At 37.7% G+C, this 24,951-nt stretch overlaps 1 protein-coding gene across 2 annotated transcripts in view, besides 1 other annotated feature; it reads left to right on the plus strand.

Annotated features, from left to right (window-relative positions):
- AstA-R1 (Allatostatin A receptor 1) overlaps window positions 1-24,951 on the plus strand; it is a 92,189-nt gene that overhangs the window by 40,124 nt on the left and 27,114 nt on the right. The window contains exon 2 of one of the 2 annotated variants that reach the window (NM_079961.4): window positions 17,348-17,396. The exons of the other annotated variant lie outside the window; for it this stretch is intronic. The gene's annotated coding sequence lies outside the window, so the exon portion shown is untranslated. The remainder of the gene's footprint in view (window positions 1-17,347; window positions 17,397-24,951) is intronic. 2 annotated transcript variants of the gene reach the window in all.
- Window positions 21,858-21,904: a mobile genetic element.

A 24,951-nucleotide genomic window follows, 5' to 3' on the forward strand; every position in this document is an offset into this window, starting at 1 on the left:
TTACAATTATGGTTTATATTATTTTTAATTCAACAATTTGTACTCAATTAACTTATTTTAAACATTTTGCTTTTTCTATGTAGAAGTACATTTTCTATTAAACAACGATATAGTGGACTGTATATTTTTATTTGTTATATTATTTTATTGTTTATTTACTATTGATATTTATAGTACTGGCAACGGACCTGCAAAGGTTATTGCTTGCATTCTTTGTTGCACAGCACATTTCCGTATGAAATATATTATTAATACTATCATTAGTATTAAAGCAATAATTAATCCAGCATGTCCGGAAATATGATGGAAATGTAAATCTTTCAATTTTTGATGGTTCTCTTTCATAAATTTAATTTCATTATTCAATCGTTCAAATTCCTCAGTATGATTTAATATTGATAGTTTCAGCGGATCCCAAATAATCTTCGGCGCTTCACTAACTTCTCCTATATAAGGTGTTGATAATAATTCTTCACTTTCGGACTGAATGTTATGGTGGGCAACTAGAATTTTATCGTCGGTTCTTGCCGTACAATATGGCGCAATGCTTAAAACTCCTTGCTGAGGCAAGTCAAACAATTCAATTTGAGAGCCAGTACATTGCAGACGGACTTTTGAATTCGCAGGAACCTTAAACAACCAACTACTTTTCTTTTCTAACTCTACCCAGTAACTTTTAGAGTCGACTACTGTTTTATAGATGCAGTTCGCCGCTTTATCTGGCTTTAGAGGCTGAATCTCACATGCATTATCATTCGCTGAATTCCAGGGCCAACTTCCTTTGCATATTCTCTTATTTAGTTGCCATTTCTGACATTGATTTAATGTGGCTTCCGTCATTATGTGATAGGAATCTATCTCAAAATTATAAATTAAATATTCAGACGTTGTATGCACCATTATTATCCGATCTTCATTTCGAATTGGCACCGGAATAAGCCTGAACAATTTGGATGGATGCCTGCTAAACAGAGGCACTTTTGCACTAATGATCAATTTATCGTCGATGAATAAACCCCTGGCTGTTAACAGTGTATACACCTCCTTAAGTTCCGTACCTGACCGTTTTCCTGGAATTACTAGGTTCTCCGAAAGACTCTGCTGAATTTTGGCAATTTCTTTTTTAAGCTGATTTGGCCTGAGAATATTTGTATTTAGCCTACCGTGATTAATATCAATCAACAGGCTTATAATGCCTGCTTGAATTTTTTCGCCTTCTTCAATCAATGAGTGTAGCTGTTTCGTAATCATAAAGAATTTTATTGATTCCTTATAAACATAATAATTTTCTTTAAGAACTTCTGTCATGTTCTCAATTCTTATTTGCATACTTCTAAAATTGGAGTTAACATCTTCTGTTGTTCTCTTTAATAGATTAGAAGTTGAATCAACCACAGATGTTTGTTTTTGAATTAGTTTATCAAGGTTGTTCTGGTTATCTAACAAATTCTTCATATTTTCTTCTAATTGCTCTCTATCATCTTCATCCATTATACCAAATAAAATATGATACAAGGAACCCATAAATTCGAAAGGAGCACGCTTGCTTCTAGATCTAGACTGTATCATAAACAATTTATTGTTTTCTTCAAGTTCCGATAACTGACTTTGCATATTATCTAAGACTAGACTACATTGCTCTTCAAAGCTATGAAGTCTTTCGCAAACTTTCCTCATACTTTGTATAAGCGCATTACCCTTTGTTAACATTTTAAAATATGGATCCATTTTATAATAGATAACCAAATTCCAAGAAGTACTCACAATCTCAACATCTCCTAGCGGGTCTAGATATATTGCTGAGGTTTTATTTATTTTGTCTATAGAATATCTTGGTGCTATATCTTTAGGTAATGCGCTAGAAACTTGACAACTTAACACAAACAACAACATTGCCATAATGATTCCGATCTTGGACATTCCCGATGTCGCTCTAGTTCGTCTTTTTGGCTCTTGGTCAGCCTCATTTTTGTCAACAGACTTTATTCCTTCCAAGGGACAAATTTTAGTAATGGGTCTAGTGATATATCCTTCCTGCATCTTTACTTTAGCCACTCGGACCTTATCATCATTCCCCTTATGCACCTTTTCCACCTTTCCTAAAGGCCATCTTGCAGGATGACAATTCTCATCCTTTAATAAAACTATTTGCCCTTCTTCTATATTAGGAATTTCCTTTTTCCATTTATTCCTTTGCTGGAGCGTATGCAAATATTCACTTTTCCACTTAACCCAGAAATCTTTCTTCATTTTTTGGATAAGTCTCCACCTATCCAAATTTCCGATTTTTTCATCTTCCATTGGTTCGACTATTTCTAAAGGTGGTCTTCCAATTAAAAAATGACCTGGTGTTAAAACTTCTTGTTGGTCCTTCTCACTAACTATAGTGTATAATGGCCTTGAATTTAAGCATGCTTCTATTTGACATAAAAGAGTTGACATTTCTTCGTAAGTCAAAATAGTGTCGCCGATTATACGCTTTAAATGGTATTTCATTGACTTAACTCCAGCTTCCCAAATACCTCCGAAGTGAGGTCCTGCCGGGGGAATAAAATGCCAATCAATCCTGTCCTTTTCGAGCTGCGCTGCAATCGTTATATTTTCTTGTATTGCATTAAATAACTCTTGATCTAATTTTCTTGCAGCTCCTACAAAATTTGTTCCGTTGTCTGAATAGATATTGGAACATTTTCCCCGTCTAGCAATAAATCTTCTGAGTGCTGCTAAAAATGCGTCTGAAGTTAGATCGCTTACCATTTCTAAGTGTATGGCTTTGGTGGCCATGCAAACGAATACAGCAACGTATCCTTTAAATGTTTTTTGGCCACGATTTTTTGAACATTTAACATAATAAGGACCTGCGTAATCTATTCCAGTATTAAGAAACGGGAATGTCATCGTCACTCTATATTTTGGCAAGTTACCCATTATTTGCTGAGCTGTATTTTGTTTATACCTTGCACACGTTACACATTCTCTTAAATACTTTTTCAACGAATTTTTCAACCCGAAAATCCAATACTTTCTTTGGATATAGTTTCGCATTAGGTTTATCCCTCCATGCAATGTTTCCTTATGAGCATTTTTTATTAATAAGCTTGTTAGGTGGCATTTTTCTAAAATGATTGGATGTTTAACATTAAATTCTGCATTGGAATTTTGCAATCTTCCTCCAACTCTTAGAACCCCATCCTTGTCCAAAAATGGATTCAATGACAATATTTTATTATTTGTCTTGATTTCCTTTTTGATTTTAAGGCACTTTATCTCTTGCCTAAACTGGTATTCTTGTTGTTTCTTAATAACAACTGTTTCCGCTATTCTTATCTCCTTTACTGAAATAATTGATGAATAGGCTTTATTTCTTGTTTTCATCTGCACGAATCTATTTATGTATGCTATTATACGTATAAGTTTTTCTATACTGGAATACCTTTCTATTAATTCGTAAATAGGATCATCTATTTTGTCATTTAATACCGTATTTATTAAGACAGGTTCTTCTACAGACTGCTGCCGAGGCCAAAGTTCTTTTGGGTCTGCTAGCCATTTCGGACCTTTCCACCAAAAATCACAGTTGATCAACTGGTTAGAATCCACTCCCCTGGATGCTAAATCTGCTGGATTATCCTCTGACTTAACATGATTCCATTCAGTATTTTTTAATTTCCGAATGTCATCCGTTCTTCTTTTTATAAATTTGATCTTACTTTGACCACTGTTAATCCATGCTAAGGTAATCGTGGAATCACTCCAAGCATAGATCTCCATTATATTGTCAATTGATCCTTTTAGTCTTTGGATTAATTCACTAAGCAGGTGAGCTGCACACAGCTCGAGTTTGGGAATTGTCTTCCTATTTTTTATAGGGTTGACTCTACTTTTGCTAGCTATTATATTAACATGAGGTCCTACTTTAGCATAGACTACTGCAGCATATGCTTTTTCGGAGGCGTCCGCAAATCCGTGAATCTGAATGACTGAAGAACTGTTTGAATTAATCCACCTTGGGATTCGAATATTCTCTAACAATAATAAATTTTCTTTATATTTTTCCCAATAATTTTTATCTTCTATGGATAATTCCTGATCCCATTCACTTTTATTTATCCAAAGTTTTTGAATAAAAAGTTTTCCTGAAACCGTGACTGGTGCCAACCATCCTAACGGATCAAATATTTTTGCTAGCGTTGATAACACAACGCGCTTATTTATATTTTTTGATTCATCATTACAATTTACGCTGAACTTAAATAAATCCTTTTGAGGTTCCCATTTTAGTCCTAAAGTTTTAACACATTCATTTTCGATAATATTGAGAACCTTATTGTCCCCTGTGTCCTCCACAGTGGTTAATATTTTGGAATTGTTGGAAATCCATTTCCTTAAGTTGAATCCAACTTTCTGCAATTCATGGGGAATTAATGTTATTAATTTATTAGCTTCTTCTACCGAATCAGCTCCAGTCATTAGGTCATCCATATAGAAATCATTCCTAATTATTGCACTAATAACTTGGTTTTTACATTTATCTGCAATATCTACCAGAACCCTGGTAGCCAAATATGGTGCAGATGCAGTTCCGTAAGTGACTGTGGTTAATTTATATGTTTTAATTTTTTCTTTTGGAGAATTTCTCCATAAAATATATTGATATTTTTGATCATTATTATCTATTTTAATTTGTCGGTACATCTTTTCAATGTCTGCCGAAACAACAAATTCCCATTTTCTCCATTTAATAATAATGTCAAAAATATCTTTTTGAACTCGTGGCCCAACCCACATTATGTCGTTCAAACTTTTGTTATTCGTAGTTTTTGCTGAAGCATCAAAAACTACTCTCAATTTGGTCGTAAGGCTTGAATCTCTAATCACTGCCTGGTGCGGTAAAAAATATTTGCCTTCATCACTCACTTCAATCATGTGTCCTAAATCCATGTATTCATTCATGAATTTAGTGTAGTCAACCTTAAGTTTTTCATTTCTTTTTAGTTTTTTCTCCAGATTCATGTAACGAGCTATCGCTTGTTTCTTTGAATCTCCTAAGGTGACACATACTAATCGTTTTGCGAGGACTGTCATGGATTACCTGCAACATACGATATCGGTGATGGTAATGGCTTTTAATGAAGAACTCGACGGTGCACAACGGCAAAATGCAGGCCACACACATTAGCCAGAAGTTGGACTCCCATACTGTTCTGTTCTGGGTCACCCGGTGGCATACGGGGCGTATGCATGATGTAACAGAGTTGAGTCCTTTGCAGCATTTGAATGCTGTTTTTCTCTTTTTTTTTTTTCTTCTTCGCTGGGGAATACAGCGAGTGAAGAGGGTACGCACTTTCCCCGAACGGTAAACAAGTGAAAAACATTTCCATTTAGTCCACACACACACACACACACACACACACACATGCACGCAGCCAAATAGAGATGGGAAAACACGACCGTGTATTTGCCATGTTTTTAATCCACTTGAAGGCACTTAAGGCAGATCACTGCCAAGCGTAAATGCGCCAAGTGCGGTGGGTGGAGCCAAACAAATTGTACAAGTTTAGATAACTATGGAGCACCCACAACACCCCTTTTTTCAGCTTGTTCAAACTCATAATTCCGATAAAGAAGAGCAAGAACATGGACCGGGAAAGAAGCTGCGACAGCGCAGACAACAAATGAATTTGGGCAAAAGGGTCAACATTAATAAACGACCCAAGGGATACTCTTGAACGGACCAATCAGATTTTAATCTCGAATAAAGTCAGAAATGGTCAAGTGTGTGATAATATTACGCTTGTAAATAACTTGAAAATCAAATCATTTTAAATCTCATTACCAATTTAAGGGTAAATCCAACATTTTTTTTTGGACATTCAACTTGTAATTTTTGTAAAATTAAAAATCTGTCGCATATGATCGTTGATATGCCGCACTTTTGCCATGAATATAAAACAATGTATCATTCGGAAAATGCGTGTGTGTAAAACTATAATAACAGTAATAACAACTATACTCAATGGCAAATGACAGTTCTCAGTTCTCGCTGAAAAACCCAGTCGCCCCCGTCCCAGTTTGCCACACCACGCCCATGGATGATGGTGCATAGATTACGTTGCCATTTTCCCTCGTCTGACTCAGCGGAAAAGTAGTAAGAGAAAACTTCTGACAACGACACACGTCTAAGATTACATGGGCGGTAGGGGAGTTTTTCGGAAAAATGGGGTCGACCAAATGGGCGGGGGTAGTGGGTTTTGTGTACTAGCTCTCCTGATCGAAGGCATTTTCCATGATGGGGGAAAACGGAACGGAAAATGGCGAGGCACGTTCGAAGCTTCACTTAATTAAGCGCCTTTTTGTCTGCTGTAAGTTGATAATTGAGGTTTTGCCGGTTTTGCGGCAGGCAAAAGTTAATCCCTCCCACTCATCAAACAGCCAATTTCCCAACCTCCCCGCCCCCCCTTTTCCGCATTTCCCCCAAACGAACTTATCCCGAGTCCCAAATTTGTGAAAAGTAATAACAAAAGGCGGCCAAAAGAAGCCGCCAAAATACGTTTGAATTGCTCACAAATAATAAAGAAATAATTCAATTTGAGCATTGCCTATTTCACTTTGTTTGCCAATGGAAACGTATAAAATAAAATCGCAAAACAATCTATCTTTGTTGGCCATTGAAATACCATTAAGTGGACGTAGAATAATTATATTTTGTTATCTTCGATACAATAGAAGCCAGAGATTTAGTTGCTATATTATATTATATATATATTTAATGCATCACAAGCCTTTTTGTTTAACCCATTTGCCTAGTTGCGAGCTGCTATTGTAGTCTTCATTTATCATTAATTATTTATAGTTGGAATTACATATAAACTCGGATTGTTTTACTTGATAAAATTCCCAGTGCTTAATGCTCTAAATAACAATCAAATTCTAATTAAAAACTTTGTTTGCCTGCAGTCAACAAATGCTTGAAAATATTTTCAGTTTATTGTGCCAAAAAGTTTACTCTACGGCCACTGGACACTGCACATTATTATATGTTGAAATTTGCGTTTAATTTTACGCTCGTATGTGGGTGTGTGTGTGTGTGTGTTTTTTTTTTTTTTTGTTTTTAATAGAGGTGTGTATATCTTGTTAGCCTTATATAAGCCGGGATTTCCCTTTTTTTCCCACCTTTTTGCAGCTTTGGTGCAATGCCATTGTTACGAAACGTTAAAAGCTTTATGTGGATTATGTTTTTATGTCGCCCGGTCAGGAGTGGAAATCCCGACGATCGGGGTCCAACTTCTTGTCCCACATGGCAAATATTTGTATTTGCTGCCAGTTTCCCGCAACCTTTGGCTACCCATGCCCCATTTTCCCACCTGGGAGACACAACAAATATGCCAAGAACTAGACTTGTCCGACTGAATTAAAGACTAAATTAAGTTTGCTGATCCCAAATTGATTACGTCCAGTACAGTCAACACTTTTAATCTTTAAGTTAGGAGGATAAGTAAAAAGCACTCGCTGTGCAACGAATATAAATTCGATTTGATTAATAATTCTCTAATAAAATGTAGTATTTTTTCTGATTAGGAACTTTCCATTTTCTTTGCAATAGTTCGTGTTTTTTCAAAACTTTTTCTCAACAACTAAACAAGAACTTAGAATGAATTGAATTTGAATTTTTTGCGGGCTATGCTGGTACGCGTTTACTGGCTGTATTTTCGGTATCCTTTTTTGGTCGAAACTTTGCCAACTTCATTTTGCAATCCAATAAACGCCAGTGAAGGCAGTTTTGGTTTTGTCGGGATTCGCATTGATTGAGCTACGTGCCGATGGTTGATGGCACCTGATCGTTCACCAGTTTATTCGATAAAGTGCGCAATTTTTTGGTACAAATATTTGCAAGACACTTTAATTCGACCGCCGCACACTGAGCGAAAAAGTGCGAAAGACCAAAATCATATACATATATGTTTCTTCGTTTCGGTTATTTTCGCTGGCAGATGAAGGAAAGCGGTCGGGATGGATGATGATGATGATGATGATGACGATGGCGGCAAGGGGCTTTTCATGCTCCGTGCGCCGTGAAACGAGATACGACACTCTCACATGCGTCCAAGTATGTGGAAAATGAAACAAGTTTCGGAAAAGTCGGGGCAAAACGGAAGGGGAGCAACATCGGTGGCGAGGACAAAGTTACTCGAATGACACAGAAGCAAGCTGCCATTAAATATAGACAGGATACGTCGACAAACTGTTGACCAAAGCAGCGCTAAATATCCGAGATATTTACGTTAAAAAAAAAACAAAAAAAAACATAAAATTAGCTACTTAACAAAAGTTGTATGTAAATAAAAAATTAAATATATGTAAATAAAACTATTTGACCAAAAGTACATATAAACAGTTTTAGCCTGCAAATAAATATTAAATAGATTTTAATTTTCTTAATTGAGAGGATACATTTCCGAAATACATTTCGCTTCTAACATTGTGACCTCGGGTGTAGACCCCGCACAAACAGTGACATGTGTAACACCTTGTTGCCGGTTATAAAAACCACAACAAACTGAAACGCCACTCACAAATCGCCTTCAAGCGTGAGATCCTTGCAGTCCCTGGAGTGTGAAGGAGTGCAGCTCGGGGGTTAAGTGGGCGGGCGGCTTTGGTGGGGCCGTTTAACCCACGGCATACCCCGCACACTTTTTGTTGTTACAAATTAGCTTGGCAACCGAGTTTACCTTTCTTTTCTGTTTGATTTTTTTTCATTTTTTTTTTTTTCCCTGTGGTTTGCTTTTAACTTGACAGCAAACGGAGCAAATAAGATAAAGGACAAATAAAACTTGTGCAACACCCGCACGACCCCCGCAAGTGTAAATTGTTTTATTGACAGTTTGCGTTGAAAGCTTGTGTGCAGTTGTTGCTTTTCTTGGGCATTTCAAATTTGCTAATGAAGGTGATATGAAAAGTAGTAGAAGCCCCTCAGAAACAAAGAAATTAACTCGTTTTTCAAACAGCTTGCAAAAGCTGAAAAGGAACTGTATTCGTTGCAAATACAAACTAAGAATCACGGTTATTTCCAATGCTATCCGACTAACTTATTTAGTGCGCCAAGATAAAAAACGAAGAAAAACACATTGAAAATTCACCGCGCAATTTTCCAGCTTCGGGGCTACAAACGTTGTTGGAAAAACACTGTTGACTGTTGCTGCTGCTTTTTACACATTTAACGTGATTTTTGGAACTTTCCAAATATATTTTTATGGCCCTTTGCTCCACTCGCTTTCCCCACAAAAACCAGTTGAAATTTTTACATTTTTGCATAGCTGAACCGAAATGCCTTCTGCATTTTATGAAAGAAAAATGTTTTGCTTATTTCGATCTACATTCGTTTTTTTGCCAGATGCCCTGTGTTTATGTTCGTTCGGTTATTTTCTTTTTCTGGCTAATTAGATTTCGTATTTTATAGCAATAACAATAACTCGTTCTACATATAACCGGTTGATAATTGGCAGCATAAATCATGCGTTCCACGCGGCGTATGCGCAACGTGTGAATGTGCAAAATGAAAATGAAACGAAGCGAACAGAAAAAGCCGCTTACAAATTGCGAGAATGGAGCTTGCCAAAGTATTAATAATAGTCGGGAGTTTGCCTCATCGCAATCTGTTCTCGTTGTAACAGCCAACAAAAAAGGTGGCACAGTGACACGCGATCTGCTGATTGGATATTTTATAAAAAAAAAATTTCTTGGTTAAATGTTGCGTAAAATGAAAGCGATTTAATAAATATTCATAATATTTGACAAATTGGGGTTAATTGTAATTAATATTTTTTATATATTTCTTAACCAATCAATAGCAACGTGAGTGATATATTTCAAGTAAATAGCTTTTGCTCCACTGTTGCGTGTTGAAGGCTAATGAGCCCAAGTGCAAGCTCCTGCTGTGAAGACTTTGCTCTACTTTGCTTGGCTTTTGCCGTCGTAAACGCTTTTCCTGGCATTTTCGGTGGCTTTTGGCATCGCCTCCGCAGGGGAAACACTCACTTTCCACGAAGGGAGCGGGGTCATAATTCATTTCCACATAATTTGACTTGCACACGCGCGCAGCGACAGCGTTGAGGATGCGAAAGAATGGATGACAGTCGCAAGACACTGTGGAAATGTAATCACAATCAATTCAATCAGTTCGACGTGACTTTGAAATACTAAACTTATGGTGCAGAATTTAAGTTGAATTTAAGGATATTAAGGATACAGGGATATTACCGTTTTGAAACCTAACTGATATTGTCGATTAAAATGATAAAAGGTTTTTTTTTTGCGGAGACCAAGTGTTTTTTCCAGTGAAAATTGTACACCGAACATAGGGAGTGATGGCCCGGGGGCGTGGCACCTGTTTACCCGCCCCCAGCGTTGCCGCAGACAGCTGTCACTTAAATTCACTTCTCGGCTGACAACTGCGTCGAAGTGGCATCCTGACGATCCTTCGCAGGCTTTTAAGGACCAGGGGCGTTCCTATGAAGGGGTGCGCACATAAAAGGGGGATTTTTCTTTTAACACGGCAAGCGCGCGAATTGTTAAAAGCTTTCCGCATTCGATTTTTCTTTGTTTTCTCATTTTTACCTAACTGCAAATCAATATCAATATTACCAAAGGAGAATCCATTTGCGAGAAATTAAGAAAAAAATGTAAGATGAACATATTCTGAACATACTCATAAACAAAATCGCTTAACAGTAAGTTGAGCATAGAAGAGTTCGTGAGCACAAAATTTTGTTTTGGGTTTTGAAAAGAATACATATGAATAATGGGATTTTATGCGAAACCAACAACTGGATTAGGTCTTACAACACTTGGTCTTCGAAAAATTTCCGCAAAACCATTTTGCCTCGCAAATCCTCACTCAATTTGCCTCAGTTTGCCTCTTCAATTCACAAATGGATATTTCTGCTCTGCATTTATATACATTTTTTTTTTTTGTGAGGAAATAGGATTGCATACAAATGTTGCATACTTAGCCGCCCGTTTTTCCCCGATTTAACCCCCCCACATCGCCATGTTCCAGTGTCTGATCCGCTTGCGTTGTGTGCGAAATTCCAGTGAATTTTCGCATTAAATGCTTGTGCGTGCTCTCTTAACAAACGAAACAATTTAAATGGAAACCCTGTACCAAACTGAGGGGCCATGGTGACGATGAGCGCGGGGGGGGGGAGGGGGCGATGGGGATGTAGATGCATTTGGTGGCCATCATTGAAAGTGTCAGAAGACAAAGTGACTGCACAATTGACAATCTCTGGCTGTCCTTTGGATTTTGCTCCTCACAGTTCACTCAATAAAATTCAGACTGACTGACCAGAAAGAGACGAAAGTAGCTGTGAAAAGTTTCGCAACTGTTTATCAGCACAAAAAAAATGGCAACAAATGAAATGCTATAGTCGACTATCATGTGCTTTATTTATAATTAAAACACAAACACAAAGCCTTTCAAACCTTGTTTAATAATTCACAAATTGGTATCGCAAAATATTTTGAAACTATAAATACTATCAGTTTTGCTATGAATATATATATATACTCATTACCAGCTAGAACTATTCCAATTTTTGCACAACACATTGCTCTGCAAATAACGTGTATATATTATATAAAGCCAGCTTGTTAAATTATTATGAATATCCCGACACAGCTTTTTGTTGCAGTGCATTAAGGATAATGATGTTCGTCAATGTTTTTAGTGCTTAATATCTGCGACTCACCTGAGTAATCAGGCAAATGACAGTCATAAACCACTAAACATGAAAAACATCGAATGGATGCCATTGAATTGTTGAATTTAAAATTGTAGTTTGTGGTGTCATTTTAATGGTTGAATTTTATATCACAGATCCGTCATTTAAATCTTAATATCGTTAAGCGATTTAAGGAACCTAAAGATTTAAGACAACTCCTTTTTACAAAAAAAAAAAGATAATATACTCTTAAGGCAACAATTAATTAATTCATTAACATCGAATATTCCATTTCATTCCATTCGATTTAATTACTTTGGCTCACTTCATTCGAGTTTATTGTTTTCCTGCAAGCTGTTGCCCTACAAATATATTTTCTCTATGCAATTATTTTGACTGAAACACATCGATCAATTGGTCCATCAGTCAGTTGGTCTAGTTGAGTGAAGTTTTTGGTTTTGGTCCGGGACATTAGTCAAAATGCTAACTAAATATGGCTTCAATTGTTTAACTGCTTCTGACAGCGGTTAGTTGAGGGAAAATGTTAGCAAAAGGGCACAGGACACAGTCGCATTTGCTCATGATTGAATTTTGTAGAAAACACAAAAAAAAAAACAAAAAAGCGAGAACACGAAGCGTTTATAAATCATCGGATTAAAATAAAAACAAAACAAAAATTCACAGCCGCCTGCTCTCATTTATTGGCATTAGCCTCGAAGTTGTCGTCGTCCGTGGCCAGCTCATTAATCTTAGTTAGCCCACGATGCTCTATATACTCTTCAAAGCATCCAAAGGACCTCCTCCTCCCCACCTGACCTTAACCCCTTGCTGGCCACCAGGGCACTACCGCTTAACCCATCCACGCCGCATCTCGCTCACAACTTTACACAATTTTAATTCAGTTTAATTTGTTGGCTGTTTATCTTTGTGACTGAGCTTCGCAGTCCGTTTAAAGGACCCTCCGCCAGCGTGTCCTTCACTCTTTAAGTTGGTTTAAGCAGCTGTAAGCCATTCATTTTCGTCGAGTACCTTAACTGTACCCAACTGCAGTGAGAAAAGAACGTTTTGTCCGAAATGATTCGGAAATGATTTCTTTGCAGGCTGGAAGTTTTTAAAGAAAAACAACTTCACAAAAACAATGCTCATTCCATAGAACAGCGACGTACATAGAACTTCATTTGATAAAAGCAAAAAAAAAAGCAGCAAAATATCTGGATGGGTAAACTATATAAGTAATTGGTGTTTGTGTTGACGGCACGTGTCCTGCACAAGATGGCCATCAATCAAACCATCAAAGCGGCTAATCAATTGAAGCTGGCCAAAGTCAAGGACTCGTCACCAAAAAAAAAAAAAAAAAAAAAAGTTAGAAGCAACACAATTTTCTAGTTCATTCAACTCAATCATTTTAATGGGTTTATTGGGTATTTATTTTCTGTGCTCCATTCTCAAAATTTATGTATATTAAAGATGCTCCAATTTGCTGGCCCATGTTTACTTTATTAACTCCCGCAATTGTTTCCCAACTGGGAATAACTTTATCACTAAATTGGTTACCAAAATCGCCTTCATGTCTGGCTATATTTTTACTTTGCTTTTTTTTTGTGTTTGTTTTGTGAGCACTTTTTGGCAATTTTCCATTTGGGTTTTTAGGTTGCTTTTATATTTCCAGGGCTTATCATTTCTATGAGGATCAGAGCATAAGCCAAACTGGGGATGTGGGCAATGGGGAAAAATCGCATAACAGAGGCTACTGCAATTTTGTTGTAATTATTTGTGGCCAGAGAAACCCCCCGATTTCCTTTTCTTCTTTATGTTCTTTTATCTTCGCTTGGTTTTTTTTTTTTTTTTTTTTGACTTTTCCTTGGACTGGCAATACATTTTCTATTTTTAAGACTTGTCTGTTTTTTGGTCCTTTTGCACTCGCCAATAATGGAAGGGGTTTATGGGGCAATGAAAACGGGAAAAACTTAAAGCGTATCGCATTGTTTTATATCAAATCCTTCTATGTGTATACTAATTATAGTATTGTATGATTGTATGAAATATACAGCGAGTGTCCATATCTTGTGCAATTTTTTATATAAATATTTTCATTTAATTTTCAACTTCATGCATACGTTGGACAAGAGCGCTCAAATTTTCCCCATTGCTGTTTGCACATTTTTTTTCGATTTCCATTAAACTTAAGTTTATCGCTGGGAGGTCATCGGGCGCGTCGACTGCCGGGAAAACCTCTGTTGACTTTTCTTATCCCCGCGTCATCGTTTTGCGGGGCATTAGCGGCACATATGTATGCTCTTCACATATCAAAACCGTCTATTCGTATTGTTTCTATTGGATTTAGTAGAAGTTGGGCTTGGGTTCGTTTAGGGGTTTCGTTGGCTTGGGTATTTGTGTTTTATGGTTATGTCCGCATATTGAAGGCCATAAAAACGGGCCAAGAACCTAGAGTAGAATAGAGATATTGTCCTTTGTCGGGGCAATTTACATTTTCATTTTCGCTTAGTTTGTTGCAACAAATTAAGGCTGGGGCTTAAGCTGTATTAATCCAACAGTCAATTCATATTCAATTGAAGCCCTTTTTCCCCGAATCGATTGCTCATTTGCCTCCGGACCGGATTTTCACACTTCGTTGTATCGTTTGGGTGGCAGAAAGGGGCTGGATTTATCCACACATATATGTATATATGTATATATGCATATAGTAGTATCCACCAACCTTCCCACTTTGAGTGGCTCAAGTGGCACTTGGAGCAAAAAAGGCGAATCGAAATGAAATGCTTATGCGTGTGCGACAGTGGTGTCGATTTGTCCATATTCAAAGATATCTGCCTTTTTCCAGGATATCGTATTTAATAGTAATAATACTTGAATAATATCGTCTTCCTCTCAGAAGAAAATGAGCTATTACAATTGCATTTTTTACTCAATCGTAATATTTTGAAGTCCATCGATTAATCCATCGATTTAATACATATTTTAACAGATTGAAAGTGAAGTAGAGCTGTATTTACGTTGTATTTTGTTGACAGCACTGACTGTGTGGCCATCAGATCATTCTCCTTTCGGACCAATTCCATCGGGCTCTCCCACGGCTCATCAGGAAAATATGGGGAATGGGCAACAGTAGACGCTTTGATTATTCAAATATACGTATATATATATATATATAAAGTCGTTCGACTGATTCGATTAGTCCTCACAACGGGACTACAGACTCCCAGACTCTGTGTTCGAAATGTGAGAGCATAAAAAATAATGAAACATGCGCCGCGGACTTGACTTTCTTGGTTGCCATTCGGTTTTGTGATGACATAGGCAAAACTATGCTGTTACCTTTATGTTATTAGATAATGCCATAAAACATGCTGGATACCTATGCTGAAATTGAATTTTTGTCGGTAGCAAGGGCATACTACAAAAATTATAAATCTTGTTTCGAAAGTGATTAACTTTACCATTGGGTGTACAATTTAAATGATGTAGCATTTTCTTGAGGCACAAATACATATTTATTGTAGAAAGTTCCCTGGATATATCTTATCAAAGTGGAAAAGGATGCTAAAGCATTGAAACATTGAAACAACTTGCATGTGAGCAAACAAAAACCGAGTGATTTTTATAATATTACATATGGGAGGGACAAAATATGGAGTTTGGGGTGACTGGCATAAAAACCTTAGTACACAGAGAGTAAATTACTTTTCCAATACTTAGATGGCACTTTTAAAGTGCAATAGTTTGAAACTTTTGCGGATGCGCATAAAAGATATATTAACTACTTTTGATTGTTTTCTTACCATCTCTCCGATTTTTGCCAGTGTAAAAGCGTGCGAATGTCAGCTGCCACGCCCCTGCACTTTATGTGCGGCCTTCATTATTGTCCTGCTGCCTTGGACTAAACTTGTACGTGCACTCATATCTCACAGCTGCCACATTTTATTCTAATCATGAGGGTATGTCCAGTATATGGGATAATTCACAGGACGACGTGTGCAAGTCATTCGACGGACATAGCCAAAAAAAAAACACACATTTTTAGGCAATTCCACGCATATTGGCCAAGCCAGCAACTTTTCCCATTGCCTTTCGTTTTCTTTGAGTGCCTTTTTGCACAACTGGAATATTGTACATTATGTGCGTGTGTGTGTCGCCTAATTGAAGTAACGACCTTCCAGCCACGCCCCCAAGAAAAAAACAAACACATTGAAATGTGCGTAATATAATAGAGATTCTTTCTACTTTGTTATCGTCTGAATATACATATTTGAAAAATGCTAGCTTAAAAACTCATTTGTATCGGGATCTGCACACAAAACCTGTCAACAGCTTAAAGGGGATCACACCCACATTTAGTTTGAAAATAGAATAATTGAGCAACGGATCATTACTATTATTTTGACCGTAGCTGTGCGAACACGCTGCAAATTGCCATTTCATTTGCATCTGTTGATGGAATTTTGCGGTGGAAGCCGCCCACCCTCCTCCTTCCTCCCCCCCCCGTCCACCATTCTAATGAGCTGCACAATCGTTGCCATAGCCACAAAATGCGGCCAAGATTGTTGCCATGCATGCATATAGATGTATACCACATGGCCAACATGGCCAACAACATCAGTTAATTGTGGCTTGGCTCGCTTAATTCCATACACCCACGCTTTTGAGCATTTCACAATAATACAATATTTGATATTATTGCGGTTGCCTTTTAATGGTGGTAACCATAGAGATAAGTTCGAGATGAACTGGGCTGCATTTTGTGCTTGTATGTCTTCAAAATTCAAGATTAAGTTACTTAAAGTTAAATCGAAGTAGAATAGCTGCGAATTTATGAAAGGGTATGCCAGAATGACTATATGCGGTTCGCTTTCATTGAAACGAAGAAACTCAAAATGAATTTCGCCCACTTTTCGCCCGACAATTTTCAAAGAAAACTGCAATGACAACGAGCACAAATGGCTGTCATAACTGTCAATAAAAACATAAGCGAAAACAACATAAACAACAAGCTGCCAACAGCAACAACAACAAAATAAATAACAAACGATGGGCGGGCAGGAACAACAACCATTATGCCATTGGATAATAAAACTCATAAAAATCAAGCAACGGCCAACAAAGCCAGAAAAAATGTTAACGATAATATGGCCCTCAAGAAAAAGACGGATACTGAAAATGAAAATGAAAATGAAACTGAGACTGAGACTGAGCGATAAACCAAAAATGAGAATCCGAATTTTTATGCCAAGGATCGTAAAAAAAAATAAAACAATCTTAAACTTGAGCTGCTTAATTGTGATTTGTACTTATTCTGGCGAAACTCAGAGGCAAGCCAAAAAAAATATGACTTAACTTAAAAAAAACAACTAATATATATTATTTATGTGCATGACTGCATTTACCAATCCCTTAGCATTTCTCTGATTTTCATCATTAAATGCATGGATTGCATCCATTGCATTTGCCAACACCATCAATTATGATTGGCAAATGCAACGCGCAATTTAAACGGAAATCAATTTTTCACAGAATTCCCAAGCGATCTAGTAAATGTTTGATTGGCCGACCGCGTTTATGTATAAATAAATAGCTTATAATTGCGAAAATTGTTCGATTTCTAATTGCAGATACGTTTCTCATTTGATGCCCGGCAATCACGGATGTCAAACTAAGAAAGTGAGTGAGTAAAAACTTAACTAATTTCAGTGGAAAACTTTGCCGGATTCCAGCGTTGTGCCAGCCCATTTAACATGGCCCAAACAAGGGAATTAAGCCAGGAGAGCCAGAAGATGGGGAAAAATCCACGTTGAGATGGAGACAAAGCCAAGAGGCATTTTATGGTTATCCTGCCTCCTGTCGCAAAGGTGTAAAACTTTGAACATGAAATGACATGCCGATTAAATTAATGTCCTCGACTGCGTGGATTTCGAAAGAGATGGCAGTCGAAGACAGAGACAGGAAGAGAGGGGGCTAATAAAGTTGCCTTGGGGCACATGAAGAAATCTCATAAAAATGAAAATAACCAGAAGATGGCACGTTTTAGTTGCCGACTAACTAATGCACTAATTTCGCTGTTTAATGCCCTGACTATAACTGCAATTTATTAAAAATATTTAAATATATATTTAAGTATGAAATTCATTGAGGTCTTGTAGAATATTTTCAGGAATATCACTGAATTTCAAACTTTGATATGTAATATTTAACTTTAGAACTTTAGAAGCCGTACTGAAACTGAAACTTAAATCCCTTTTTCACATACATATGTGTATAAATATGTATGTATGTGGTTAGTGTGGGTAAATCTGTGGAAAAAGGGGTCCATTGACACCAGTGACCTGCGAGATTGGCAGAGGTGCGAAACAGGTCAGCAGAAACGGTGGGGCATTCAGGCGCCACATGGCGGCATCATTAGAAAGGGACATCATGTGCAACATACATATAATCACATTAAATGACAATAGCCGACAAGCTGGAGCCCTTACCTGAAACGAAGCGATTTGCGAATGTTTTAATTTCGTCTACATCTACAAAAGTTGTTAACTAAATATTTTGAACATTGGCACATTGTAAATATGGACAACACAAGCGAAGCACTTAAATGCCACGTTTTTGCGGCGCCACAACAACCAACTTTTTGGGGTGGCGACCAAAAAACCGTAGATCCGTCAAATCCGAAATATCAAAACAAATTACATTTGGCCCGACCGCGGAAATTGCAATCAACACAGGAATCGCATATGAAATGGCGACTTTCTGCCATGTTTTGCACCCGAAAGGCAATGCCATCAACATTTCCCCAACGAATTTTTGCAACATTTTGCAACAACTTTTGCAACGCTGTTTTTGGCTTTTTATTATTATTTTTGATGATTTCGTAGCGAAAAGCTGTGCAAATAGTTGGGCAATTGAACGAGCTCCTTGCCGCGTAAACGTTGCCACATTAATGTCAACATTAAAACCGAAATTGCGTTTGCCCAAGTTGTAATTTCCTCTAAATTCCATTTCTGCAACAAGCCATCTGCTACCTGCCACCTGCTACCTGCTACCTGCATTGCAAATAAATCCTCAAAGATGAGCTGCACTTAGTTGCTTTAGAGAAGATCAACTATTAGGGTATGACTATATTAGAAATATGAAATTAAAAACTACAGTTGTATTTCATTTTCTTTGGATTTCAACATTTCGATTTGATGATGAAACTAAGTTGTATATAGCAGTGCACATTTCAACATGTTTCCTTCCGAAGTTTCCTTTTTAGCAATAACAAATCCAATGACAGGGTCAAAACCTTTCAACACGGATTACGCCGCATAAATAGAAGGAATGGAAAGAAAACGTACGAGTATGTACATATATCCAAACGCCATAGAAATCAGCTGGCATTTATCGAAAGGATACTAATAGAAAATGCTAAAAATATTCAAAGCTATCTGACGGCTATTTTGTAAATATAGCTCATTGAAGAGGACACGGCTGAAATGCGAATTTAATTTAAAACTCAATTCAATATATAAACACATAAATGCGTATATACATAGCATACATACACAGAGATACGTATGTATGTATATATGGAAATCAGTATATTTGGCTATGGAATTCCCCCATCGCAGCCAAAAACATTCCCTCCCTGGATTTTGGATAAAGGAATTTTCCTAAATAAACTTGGTCACCCCGAAGGGACCACGAACAAGAAGCTTGTTGAGATGGTTGCGGTGTTGGCCGTCGTCCTTCCATTTCGGCAGGACAACAGGACAGCAGGACAGCAGCTGTTGCAGCTTCGTCCAGCATTTCCCCATTTCTCTATTATTTAATAAAGGCACATGAAAAATTAAATACAAATACTTGGCATGTGTGACAAGTGGATGGGCAAAAAATAGAGAGAGGTAAAGCAAACGGAGGCAAACCGGAGGCTGTGAAAAGCATTTAGTTCAACCCGTTTAAATATGCAAATGGATACTCGAAAACTATTTTATTCACACACGCACATTTCGGCCAGTTTCCCGAAATACAACTTCTTATTTTTCCATATTTCGTATATGTCCCTCCTTGTTGGCCTAGAAGAAACCAGCCCCCCCGGCAGGCTGTTTAGTGTTATGTGCTGTTTACGAGGCCATAAAAGATGGGAAAGCGGGCGGCGTTTTGGGGAAAATGTGGGGAAAGTCCTTTTAATATCTTCGTTTCAAGCACACCGACGCTTACTCTACAAGTCGCCTTAAATATGCACTAAAGAAATTAGTAACTCTGCCTTGGAAATATTTAAAGAAATACATTTTGACTTCATCGGATTAAAACACCTTACGGGGCCTTAAAGATTTCGGAAATGGCAGGCACAGATTTACCGCTTTTAAAGGTTTTCCCGACGGCCGGTAAAGTGGTTAGAAGTGCAGGCCTTCTGCGAGACATTGCGCAAGCTTTTGTACCGACAAGCAAAAAAAAAAAGAAAAACCCCACGCAGACAGACGCTAAAAAAAAAAGATGGAAGACGAGAGGAAAAACCCTCGGACACGGAACATTCCGCATAAAAGCCATCGACATCATCGACAAGCTCTGACCAATAAGCTGGCTAGACCAGATCCCAACCGTAACTGAACCGGGCTCAAATCATGTCAACTTAGGCCACCAGCGCTGGGACTTGGCCCATTCGTTGATACCCTGGCCAGGAGGCATATTAGCCAAGCTGAAATCGAATCAACAAATGAGTAACTTTAATGTAGATAAATCCTAGGTTGAAAAATCACTAGCAAGTGTCGGGCAAATACTATACTTGGCAAAAACTACCTGTTGGCCAAACAAGGTATGTTCGTCTTCGATTCGGCTAACAAAATAATCACAGTTGTTTCGCAACCCTTTTGGCCTTCGCCTTTGGCTTTCGCCATTCCCAGTTCGCATATTTGCACGGGAAACGGAAAACGGAAACTGTTCAGTCCTATCCTGTCTATCCTGTCTGCCCGAGGGATGTTATAGGGCCTATTGTGGGGCAGTATCTGCGGGGATCTGAGGTTATGGTGTCCTGGGAAACTGAAAAACTGGGTAACTGGTGGCTCGGAGGTTTGGAGCATCGGAAATGATTTGCCTTCTTATACGCCCGAGCAAAAGTCGCGAATTTTTTTCGAATTTTCCATTTCAATAAGAAATTTCTTTGCACTCAACATTTTTTCATCTTTTTATGATAATTGGATAAATACGTTCAAGTCCACTGATGTATTCATTGGTGGCTGCTAAATCAAACTGAGTTGAGCTGAATGGAATTTTTGATCAAAGTTATCAGTTCATTGCTCTTAAATTAAATTATATATATTGCATATATTCGCTCTGTGATTTTTCTATGATTACTTCTTCTTTTGAATTTGTTATAAAGTTATTGCCACAACCTTAACCTAAATAATATATAACTCATTGTGTATTTTTCCTTTAATGTTCACTTCAGCTTAATAACAGAGGCGAAAAATGAAACCGAAGTAAATAGAACTCATTTATTTGTTTCTTCATATGTGCGGAACTCTGTGTCCTTTCGATTTTTGTTTGTTTTTATTGAGGACACAAATGGCGCATTGTAGATCCTTAATTCTGCTATCTTTCATCACTTTTTTTGTCTTTATTGTGAGGAGAATTAAAGTGGCTATAGATTTGCCATTACGGGACCATAATAATGCGTATAAAATCAAAAAGCAGCACAAATTAAATAGGTCGTATGTAAGTCATTCCAACCTATATATAAATCCGATTGCTATGCGCCAAATATCGACAATAATATCTGCAATGGAAGAAATGGCTTATTGAAATGCTTTCAGCCAAAAACAAAAGCGCAAGAATCGTTGCCACTGCCGTCATTTTCCATTGAAAGAGAGTGTGAAATTGTGGTTCAATGTATGAATATATATATATCTATATGTATATTTATATGTATATTTAAATGTATATTTATATGTATATTTATATGTATATTTATATGTATATTTATATGTATATTTATATGTATATTTATATGTATATTTATATGTATATTTATATGTATATGTATTTGCCAGAAGGGCCAGGCTTGAAAGTATATAATATAAATGCCCACATAGCTGGCCACACAAGTTCACACCTAGCCTCTCTAATAGTAAATTTGAAATGGCAACAAAAGTGAGTCGACTCGACTATCAGTTGCCCTTTACTCAGCTAGAGAAAGTGCGTTTATTGCTTGGGTCACTGAACCAAAAAAAAACAGATGGATGTTCATTCAGGAGTGGCATTTCAGAAAGGTTGAGGTGAGGAGCCGCATGGTTTGGTTCCCAAGAAAAGAGCGCCCCTGGCCAACTTTTGAGTTGTGTTTTCACAGCTGCTCAGCGTGCGCTTTTTGCAGGTGTTACGCCTACCTCCCTCCGCCCATTTTCACTCAACCCCTCTTCCCTTCCCCTGCGCTCCATCTATCACCACCCTCTTAAGCAATTTTCACCATTTTCTAGTGCGCTGAGAAATTTATATGCGTTGACAAGTTGAGCGCAAGGCCCACGACCACTGAAAGGTACAAACACTCAGCAGGAGAAATATCCTGCTGAGTCTACAGTAAGAAAAAATTCACAGCATATCACATATAACTAATTAAAAAAAATATATACATAAATAAATATAAAATAAATATATAAAAGAGGCAAAAAGTTTACTTTTGGTAATCTGTTTTGTGGGTGACACAATCTTACTCAAGTAGCTTGTGCTTTGCAAATATAATATAAATTTCAACGAAAATGTTTTGTGTCAACCGAAAAAGTTTTGATCACTCATATTTGACCCCTTCAACATAATCGAAAGTTCAATCAGCTTGATTGCATATCACCTAGTTGGGAATTTTCCTTTAGTTTCGGACTTCTCTCGTTCTTACCCGCTTTTCACATGCTAATAATAAAACGAGGGAAAACGGGCGAACAAGACCGCTTTTCCCCATTCTAATTCTCTAATATCCGTCTCACCATGAACTTATGAACTACATGTCGTATGCGTAATGTTAATATGCATAGAACTACAAAGTTTTTAAAGTGTTTGTTGGTAAGAGAGATGGAGCGTGGTTCGAAAGGGATTGAAAACTAAATAGGGTGGAGATGGAAACGAGGGGTCAGAGGCTCGGCAGTGGGGGGGAGGGGGGTGATGGGCTATGAAAGTAAAACTTTCGCATTTCGTGGGCGACATCAATGTGGCCACAAAATTGTGTGGCGCCAAAGTCAGAGGACCAGAACCAGGAGCAGACATTGCACTACACAGAGAGATAAGTTTTGGAGCAACTCGAATGACTAGATCCAAGTCGCAACAATTATTGTACCCATTAAAATTAATAACACAAGACTCTTACATTAAGCTCTTATATGAATTAGGTTCATATATTGATAAATATTGTACATATATGTAAACTATTATTTGAAACATATCATAATGTTTTGCTGTGCATTAAGCAAAGGCTTGGCCTGCATTGCTTGTTTTTTTTTCCGCTGGCCACTTGCTCGGTGAGCAACATTCTGCCATCGAACCACAAAAACCGCATACCCGTTTTTACCCCGCATTTTTCTGTGCTCGTTTAGTTGCCATTTGATTTGTAACATTTAAGTGGGCAGACACAAAAAAAAAAAAACTTTTCCAATATAGCGGCACAATAGCCTCACAATTTCCACCCAATTCCCAAACATTTTCCCGCTGCTCCTGCCGTTGCACCCCCCCCCATTCCCCCCCCCCCCCCCTCTCAACAGGTAACCGCAAAACTGTCAGCAGACAGCAGTAAACTTTTCCATCTCCGCCTTTTTCGTAGTTGTCCGATAAAGTTTTTCCGTGTTTTTCTCTCCTCTGCCGCTATTGATTGAGTGTTGAAAATGTCATCTAACGTTTAACTGCAGGTCGAGAAAAAGGATTCGAATTTTGACATCTTTCTAGCTGAAGTGTACTACTTCTAACTGATGACGGACAAAAAAACCGATATCATATGCAACTGAAATGGTATGAGGTTGAGGTTAAGGCAATCGGTGACCTTTAACAAATTAAATGTATATTTCTTTATTTATGATATTCATTCATTCATACATTTATTCATATTTCTTGCTCTCTGTGGTCTGCCTTGTGACTTTTGCCATTGTGTGAAAGCTAATTTGCCAATTTCTAGTCATCGCACCTGACCTCAGACAAAAGGAACGGAAAAAGGACAATGGCCAAAAAATTCATCTCCGCTGTGATGGCGTTTTACAATCAAAACTCCTTGCACGTTCTCGCCTTTCGGACACACTTTTGTCTTCGCCTTTTATATTGTTTTTTTTTTTTTGGCTGTTTTATCTGCACATTTCGTGGTCCTTTGTTTGGTTGAAGGATAATGGAAGGGGACAGGGAACGAAGGCCGAATGAAAATTAAAATGCAGGCCAAAACCTAAGCTGCATGTGATGACATTTCTCACAGGACATGTCCAGGATTCCCAGACAACGGATGACGAAAGACAGACAGGACTCCTCACGAGGGAATGCCATTTGAGTCGAGGAAATGGAAAAGCAGTTGAAGCATACACTGGCATCGGTACATTTAAGTTTCGTTTCGAAATGGTTTAAGCCACTTCAATGTTGCTAAAGTATACGATGAACCATAAATAAGTCGTTACCATCTTCATTTAAGTCACACAGTAAATAGCTTTATCGAGAACTTTTAAATTAGAACTTGGTCTGCCGGGTAGTTTCTCGCACACAACAACACCACCAAAAGCCCCAATTGGACCATCTTGTGCGAAATGAAGACCATCGATTAACCGAAATGCAACCAATTGAAATGCAGCCCAATAAATGGTATCCTTTTTATGGATCCCGGCCACTCAATTCGAATGAGCCACATAAAAAAAAAAAAAAACAAAAATAAAACCGGCGAAAAAGTCTTGGATATTGCAAAGACGATATATATATATATTTATAAGAACTTAGAAATCAAAAGAAAAAGTCCACCGCATTCATTCATCTTGGCATTCACGCACGACTGAGCACACACGACAACCCTAGAACCTGGGGGCATGGCAACCCTGACAGAAACATTGATTTTCCCACTGCTTCAGCACTCTATCTATCACCGTTATACCCACTCTTTCGATTTCTGTTCAGCCATTGAAAGTCACTTTTTTACTCAAAGCCTTGCCAGCGAAAATTGGGCAGAGGAACGTGCATCAAACTTTTTTTGAACGAAGTTCACAGCCTGCTGAATAGAGTTTAAAAAGAAAATCTGTTTTGA

The sequence above is a fragment of the Drosophila melanogaster genome, chromosome X (assembly GCF_000001215.4).
Source record: "Drosophila melanogaster chromosome X".
Taxonomy (NCBI): domain Eukaryota; kingdom Metazoa; phylum Arthropoda; class Insecta; order Diptera; family Drosophilidae; genus Drosophila; species Drosophila melanogaster.